This window comes from Olea europaea, chromosome 12 (genome assembly GCF_002742605.1).
Source record: "Olea europaea var. sylvestris chromosome 12, O_europaea_v1, whole genome shotgun sequence".
NCBI classification, from domain to species: Eukaryota; Viridiplantae; Streptophyta; class Magnoliopsida; order Lamiales; family Oleaceae; genus Olea; species Olea europaea.
This window is the reverse complement of record NC_036248.1, coordinates 9594251-9602570: the sequence shown is the minus strand read 5'-3', so window position 1 is coordinate 9602570 and position 8320 is coordinate 9594251. Positions and strand designations below refer to the sequence as shown.

The following is an 8320-nucleotide window of genomic DNA, read 5'->3' as shown; positions in this document are numbered from 1 at the left end:
AGAACTCACACAAGATGTCGTTGAACAGGTAAATCTACGAAATATTCATAATATGGAAAGACTTACCCAGAATAGGAATGCACATTATGACAACATGGCCAAACAACTGAATACTTTGAACGAAATAATGAATAAGTTAGTAAGCCAAATTTGTCAGCCAGTTGTGTCTCTTGCAAACCACTTTCAAACTAGGTCGATTGTGGGACATAATCCCCCAATCCTAAGTTTAAATCAAGGGATAGAATCACCTTTTGATCCCTCTACTTCAAACTAAGGAGGTGGTATAATACCAAATCAGAATAGTGGCAATGGTACATCTAACTTGGGGGTAACTTAAACGTAAGAGATAATGTCCTAAATAATGGACAGAATACCTCACGTGTTAATGATGGAATAAATGTTCAGACTAATGGTAACAATAGCCCAAATCATGGCAACTTTGTTTCCAACCAAGGACCAAACATCAGGCCTCAAGCAAATCAACCGGTCAACCAACCTGTAAGAATTCTATATGATCCCAACATCATGTTGAGGAATTAGATTATGAAAATAGTGCAGGACCAGACGGATTTTGGGTTACGTCCTGTCATTAGGCCGACTTACACAAAGCTATATCCTGATTGGGTAGACCAAGCATATCCATGGCCTAGAGGGTATAAAGTGCTAGAATTCTCACTGTTTACCGGTTTAGGAGAGGTGTCTACTCTAGAACACATAGGGCGATTCACACTGCAAAGTGGTGACGTAACTGATTACCATCAAATGAGGTTGTTCCCTAGTTTATTAACAAGAGTAGCCTTCTCCTGGTTCATCAATTTGCCAGCAAATTCTGTCCAAACATGGCAAGAATTGGAGCAATTGTTCCACGCTCAGTTTTATAAGACTGAGTCTGAAGTTACTTTGATCGATTTGACGAATCTACGTCAACTGCCAAACGAATGGGCAGAAGGTTTCATTCAAAGGTTCAAGATGGCAAAAAGTAAATGTTTTGTACCTTTGCCCGAAAAGGAGTTTGTCAAAATCGCTCAAGGTTGCTTAAGTTTTGATTTGAAAAAGAAATTCCAAGACAAGGAATTTCCTGATCTTTTTCAATTGAGCGCGAACGTGATTATGTATGAAAGATTAATAAGAGAAGAAGAGCAAATAAAAAATTCTAGCAAGGGGACTTATTATAGAGACCCAAATTTTGATGTTCATACTATTAATGACGAGTATTACGATCAAACCGAAATGTGTTTGGCCGAATTAGTTAAAGGAGACACGTATACTTGTTCTATAATGGCTAAACCTAGACCGTCGGGCAAGGATGAGCCTATAAAAGATGAAAACATAGAGGCTAGAACGTTCTTATTTGATGTAACCAAAGTTGACCTTATATTTGATAAATTATATAAGGATAATCAGATAAAGCTGAGCGATAAACATAAATTGCCAAGCCCTGAACAAGTTAAGGGTAAAAAATATTGTAAATGACATAATGCATGGTCACATTTGACTAACAAGTGTTTGGTTTTTCGCCATGTATTACAGGATGCCATTGAATTAGGATGAATTACGTTCAAGGATAAGAGGAAGATGGTAGTGGATGAAAATCCTTTTCCACAGCCACTTGGAATGAACATGGTGATGTCTGATTTCAAAAACAAGTTGCTAAAATTCAAATTGGTTATAGATGATGGAGAAGAAGACCCTGGACCACATCCCAGCGTCTTTGAACGTATCAAAGGGAAGGAGCCCAAAAAGGATGAAGACGTCCTATGTACAAGATGCAAAAAAGAAGTGAGTGCAAATGTAGAGAAACCAGGGATATGGCAGCATCACCATCGCCCTAATTTTTTTCCAAACGCTCAGCCTGGTAGAGAGCGGGGTACATCGTTCTATAAGGGACCGCCTTTTGAGAGGCAATTCAGGCCAGTAAATAATGGGAAAACATTCTGACCACAACCTCACCAACCAAATGTATGGCATTCGTTCTAGTATAAGGCTGGAAGGGTGATACCTTTCAACGTGATGACTAGAACCCAACAAAGGCGTTTTCAATGGAACTATGGGTGAATGATGAGGCAACAGGGAATGCTACGTCCTAAGGCACCTAGACTACTCGAGACAGCCAATCAAGATGTTCTCAAAGACAGTGAAGAGATTGGTACAGGTGAACCTACGGAAGAATTGCCAGAGACTTCTTCTAGGAGGTCGAAGTTTGAGCGAGACAGAAGGGATGGAGAAGATCCAAATCAGCCCCTTACTATTCAGTTTGGTACGTTACCTCTTGTCGTGGCTAATAACTATTTACCAACCAATGAGTTCAAGAATAAAGAGAAGGGAGAAGAAGAAAAGGAGGATAACAAAGAGGAAGCATGCATGCTGGAATATGAAGAAGGCTAAACTTCTAGAGAGGCTTACAATGGTGAAGAAGATGATGGTATGACAGACATCGAAGAGGAAATCGATCTAGAAGCAGAAAGAAGAAGAAGAGGAGTATCGTACAATACTCTGTTGAAGTAACTACATCGAGAGGGAGTTCGTGAAGTAGACTTATTGAGAAAATCATCTGGGCGTTCTTTCGATTATTACGTGCTGTACGGGATGCCCAAAAGGAAGAAGAGAGTGTCTCGCTCTAAAAAGTATGGATCACCTCCAAGAATAATGCCTCCTCCCACAGGTTGGGTAACTGAAGAAGAAGCATTAGAAAATAGTAAAAAGGAAATTTAGGAGACAGAGGTTCAGTGCGATATACTGCACGTTGACTTATCACAAAAGGGTAACTCGATAGACGACAAGCAAGAAATGGAAATAGATGCTGCCGAAAAGATTATTTTTAAGCAACCAGCCATGAAATTGACCAAACACTTGAGGCCATTGTACGTTAGAGCTCTAGTTAACGGCATACCTGTAGCAAAAGTACTTGTTGATAATGGAGCAGTTATAAACACCATTCCATCTAGGATGATGAGAAAATTCGCAAAGACAGAAGGTGATATGATCCCAACGGAAGTCATCCTGACAAGTTTCAATAGAGGAGCAACTTTAGCTAAAGGGGTTATGCCATTGGACATAATTATATGAACAACTACTAGGACCACAGTCTTCTTTGTAATAGATGGTCCCAATAGTTACAATGTGTTATTAGAAAGAGATTGGATACACGGAAGTCTCTGTATACCCTCATCACTCCATCAATGCCTAGTTTTTTGGAATGACAAGGGCGAAGCAGAGGTGGTACACGCCGATCATAGGTCTTTTATCGCAGAAGCAAACTCAGTGGAAAGGTTCATGTACGAAGGAAATTATGGACCTGTCAGAGTAGTCCAAGATGGAGAAGAAACTCAGATTGTCGCGCAGAGTGAAGAGCCATTTTCGGTGGATGCACTTACTGAAATGTTCAGTCAGATGAGGCCAAACATAGTGGCCCTAGAGGAGCCAGTAATTGGCAAAAGAATAATTAAGGAGTTTTGAATGAGTTCTAAGCAACAAAGGTAAATGGCCGATATTCAGGCCTTCAAAGCCAAATTAATGGCTTTTAATAAAGAACGTAAAGACAAGGCGAGTGAAGAAGAAGCCTTGGAAGCATTAAGAGACAAATTAGCAGTATTTGAGTTCGAACAAAGTGTTGGCCGAGAAGTCAACAAGGTGGATTGTTTAGAAGAAAAAGTGCCTACAAGGGAACCGGACGACGAAATGATAAGGATCGCCAAGCCTGGATACGCTCAAGCACAAGACCCGCTAATTAAAGTGAATATTGGTAATGAAGGAGAAGATCACCCAACGTTCATCAGCCAAATGCTCGATCAAGAGGTTAGTGATAAATTAATCGCTTTATTAAAGGAGTACAAATATTGGTTTGCTTGGGAATATGAACATATGCCTGGTTTAGATAGAGATTTGATGGAACATAGATTACCAACCAAGCCTAATTTTAAATCTCATAGGCAACCTCCTAGGCGTTTCGCTCCTAATGTACTCCCTGAAATTAAGGAAGAGATAGAGCGATTATTAAAAGTAGGCTTTATTAAAACAGCTAGATATGTTGAATGGTTGTCCAATATCGTGCCGGTATTAAAAAAGAATGGTAAACTAAGGGTGTGTATAGATTTTAGGAATCTAAACATAGCCACACATAAAGATGAATATCCAATGCCCACGGTAGATTCTTTAGTAGACTCGACTGCTGGACATGTAATGTATTCCTTCATGGATGGATATTCAGAATACAATCAAATTTATATAGCTGAGGAAGATATAAACAAAACTGCATTTAGACGCTCTAGGTCTCTAGGATATTTTGAATGGGTAGTTATGTCTTTCGGCCTGAAAAATGCAGGAGCAACTTATCAAAGGGCAATAAATTTGATTTTTCATGATATGATAGGCAAGTTTGTTAAAGTGTATGTAGATGATATAGTGGTCAAATCCATTAAAGAAGAAGACCATTTTGAACAATTAAGATGTTCATTTGAGCGAATGAAGTAATATAAACTAAAGTTGAATCCCTTGAAATGTACATTTGGTGTTAATGCAGGGAATTTTCTTGGTTTCTTAGTACACAAAATGGGGATTGAATTTGATAAAAATAAAGCGAAAGTCATTCTAGAGGCCAAATCACCTAGCAACAAAAAAGAATTGCAAAGATTTCTAGGCCAAGTAAATTTTTTAAGACGTTTTATTTCTAATTGTGCAGGGCGAATTAAAGCCTTTTCGCCGCTTTTAAAGTTGAAAAATCAGGACGAATTCATCTGAAAAGAAGAGCATCAAAAGGCTTTTGAAAGCTAAAGACATATTTATCAAGTCCACCAGTGATGGTGTCACCAATCCAAGGACGGCCAATGAAAGTGTATGTATCGGCTGAAAAAGAATCAATAGTTGGAATGGTCGCACAAGAAGATCAATTTGGTGAAGAAAGGGCGATTTACTACTTGAGTAGACGGTTAACCAAATGTGAATGTAATTATTCTGCCATTGAAAATTATGTCTTGCATTGTATTTCACATGTACAAAATTAAGGGCTTATTTACGGCCCGTAACCGTTTATTTAATTTCTAAAGTAAATTTGGTTAAGTATATGTTCTCTCACCCTATTTTACACAAAAGGGTAGGCCTTTGGACGTTAGCATTATCAAAATTCGAAATACAATACATACCCCAAAAGGCAATCAAAAATCAGGCATTGGCTAATTTTCTTGCTGATCATCCATGCCTTGACATGCTTGAAGAAATTGAATTAGAAATCAATTCATTCGAAGTAAAACCTTGGGTTTTGTATTTCGATGGGTCAAAAACCTCTAAAGGTGCAGGAGTATGAGTAGCATTGATAAATCCTTTAGGGATTTGCTACAAGTTCGCATTCACTTTGGATAGGATGTGCACCAACAATGAAGCCGAATATGAAGCTTAAATCGTGGGCCTAGAATTAATGATAGATATGGAAGTAAAGAATGTGATCGTTAGAGGTGATTCTCAATTGGTCATTCACCAACTGATTGGTGATTTTAAGTGTCAAAGTGATTCAATTATAAGTCTATATGAAATCGCCCAAGAGTTGTTGGAAGAATTCGACCAAGTAGAGCTTCAATGTGTTAATAGGATATATAATGACGTGGCAAATGAGTTGGCCCAGATGGCCTCAGGGTACTCGAAGGTTTTAAATTGGAAGTCTACTTATGAGTATGGAACAATATTGTCCGTGTTCCAAAGAAGGGCGAGAACGATTGAAATTCATTGCATACAAGATGGAGACGCGATAGATTGGAGGGCAGAGATTAAAAGGTTCCTTAAAGAACCTAATATAAGAAATAGTAAAAAATGAAGTTGTGTTTGCTAAACTATACACTGATAGATGAAGAGTTGTTTAAGAAACGCTCTGATGGTATATTGCTAAAATGTGTAAGTTTACAAGAAGTCAGGACGATCATGGTTGAAGTACACGAAGGGATATGTGGAGCTCATCAAGCTGGCCAAAGGATGAGATGGTTAATTATTAGGAATGGATATTTTTGGCCAAAGATGGGAGAATCATGCGTTCAATATGCAAAGAGTTGTCTAACATGTCAAAAGTATAGTCCAATACAAAGGGTGCCAGCACGAGAGATGGCACCTATTATTAAACCTTGGCCGTTTAAGGGTTGGGCGATAGACCTGATAGGGAAGATTTATCCCCCACCTTCCAAGCAATATACCTTTGTTATAATTGCAACTGATTATTTCACTAAGTGGGTAGAAGTGATACCTTTAAAGGAGATCACCCAAAAGAATGTCATAGAATTTATCCGTGATCATATTATTTATAGATTTGGAATTCCACAAACTTTGATGGTAGATCACAGAACTTCTTTAAATGGAGATCAAGTGAATAAATTTTTGAGCGAGTTTGGAGTTAAATTAGTAAACTCCACACCATATTACACTCAATCCAACGGACAAGCAGAATCTTCTAATAAGATTCTAAAAAATATCATAAAGAAAATGATAGATGAAAATGCTAGAAATTGACACGAATGTCTTAACAAGGCCTTATGGGCTTATAGGACGTTGCCTCGGTCAAGTACCAAAATTACTCCTTTCCAACTTACTTATGGATAAGAGGCCGTTTTTCCTATGAAAATTAACATACAATCGATCAGAGTGTGTTTGCAACATAAGTTAAGTGATAATGAGTATACCGAATCACTAGTTCAAAATTTATTGGAGTTGGACGAATTAAAGTTGGACGTCCTAGATAGATTGCAAGTTCAAAAACGAAGAATGGCTAAGTTCTATAATAAAAAAGTTATAGTCAAGTCGTTCAGCCTGGGTGAATTGGTTTGGAAAACAATACTCCCTTTGGATAGCAAGGATCCAAAGTATGACAAGTGGTCGTCAAATTGGGAGGGACCATATAAAGTAAATAGTGTGTTGCCTAATGGGGCCTATCATTTGGAAGATTTAGATGTCACCAAGCACATGAGGTTCATTAATGACAAATATTTGAAAAAATATGTTCCTTCCTTATGGGAAAGTGAACAAATAAAAGCATAATCAAATCGCGTTGAACGATCGTAAATAAAAAAGGCCCAGAGCGAAATACGTTCAAATAAATTCCTTTATTATCAAACATTCATTACAAAGTTGCAAAATACAAAATACTAAATGCTCTATAAGTTACAATTGAGAGCAAACTAATCTCTAGGTCGATCGCCAAGAGGGTGAACTGGCCTTGATTGCTATCCTGATCGCACTGCTGCAAAGGTAAGCAGAGAGGCCGAGAAGCACTCTCGACAAGCAGAAGGGAAGAAGAAGCACCCTCACATCGGCATCGCTGTAATAATGGGCAAGGAGGCTGAGAAGCACTCTCAGCAAGCAAGGTGGCTTGCAGGCATCCTCAAAAATTGTCTTCCATCATTGAACTCCTTGTAAGGAACATGGAGACGATAGGAAGAACGTCGCTGGCCAAAGAATATTTCATATATCTCCCATACCAAAGGTGATATAAAAAAAAGATGGCAAAATGGGCGAATCAAATGATCCATTTTCATGGAAGACGAAGGTTTTGGATCGATTGTCAAAATGCCAAACAATGGCAGCAAATTGGTTTTGAAAAAGAGAATGGAAATGAAAATGACAAGTGTGGAATATAAGTGCATTTACAGGGGTCTGAAGGTGAAGAGACAGAATATGAGCAGCCATATTCGTGCCTAGTAACTGGAATCAAATGGCCCGAAATCTTGGGAAAAGAGACAGAAATACCAAGAGAAAATATGCGTGAATCTTAGCATAAAGTAGTTAAATGCTTGGGGGTTGACGATTAAAGACAACGTTAATAAATACACAAGAAGACAAATTAATCGTTCATTAATGATAATGGCTGCTTGTACGTTTAGAACTACCAATGGACATCAGTACGAGGTTACAAGGGGAAAGTTAATACGAAGTTACAAAAAGAAAAGTTAAGGCATTATATGTCTTAATTACAATTCGCCCCAGACCGAACGAATTCTTTCCCTAAGTCTCCCCCAATCCTCGCTCTGCCGAGAAGAAGTGATATCCAATTCAACTACAAAATCGTCATCAACTTCCAGTTTCTTGTACTACTCGACCAAAGACTTGGTTCACTCAAATCCTTGGGAGGCATTACGTTTTTTAGCAGCCATTCTCGCCTTGCAGTCGTCCATCCTTGCTTGAAGCTCCTTCATCTGTGCAACCAAACTGGTCATCAAAGAGTCTTCAATCATAACTTTGGAAGAGATTTCTTTCAATTCGTCCTCAACTTTGTTGATCTCCAGAAGCAAAGACTCTCTTTCAGATACAGCGCGAAGATATTGAGTACTCTTGGCCTTCAGTTCAACAT

At 38.5% G+C, this 8320-nt stretch overlaps 1 pseudogene; it reads right to left on the bottom strand.

Annotated features, from left to right (window-relative positions):
• The window catches only part of LOC111406552, an 11179-nt pseudogene that overhangs the window by 2440 nt on the left and 419 nt on the right, over nucleotides 1-8320 (bottom strand).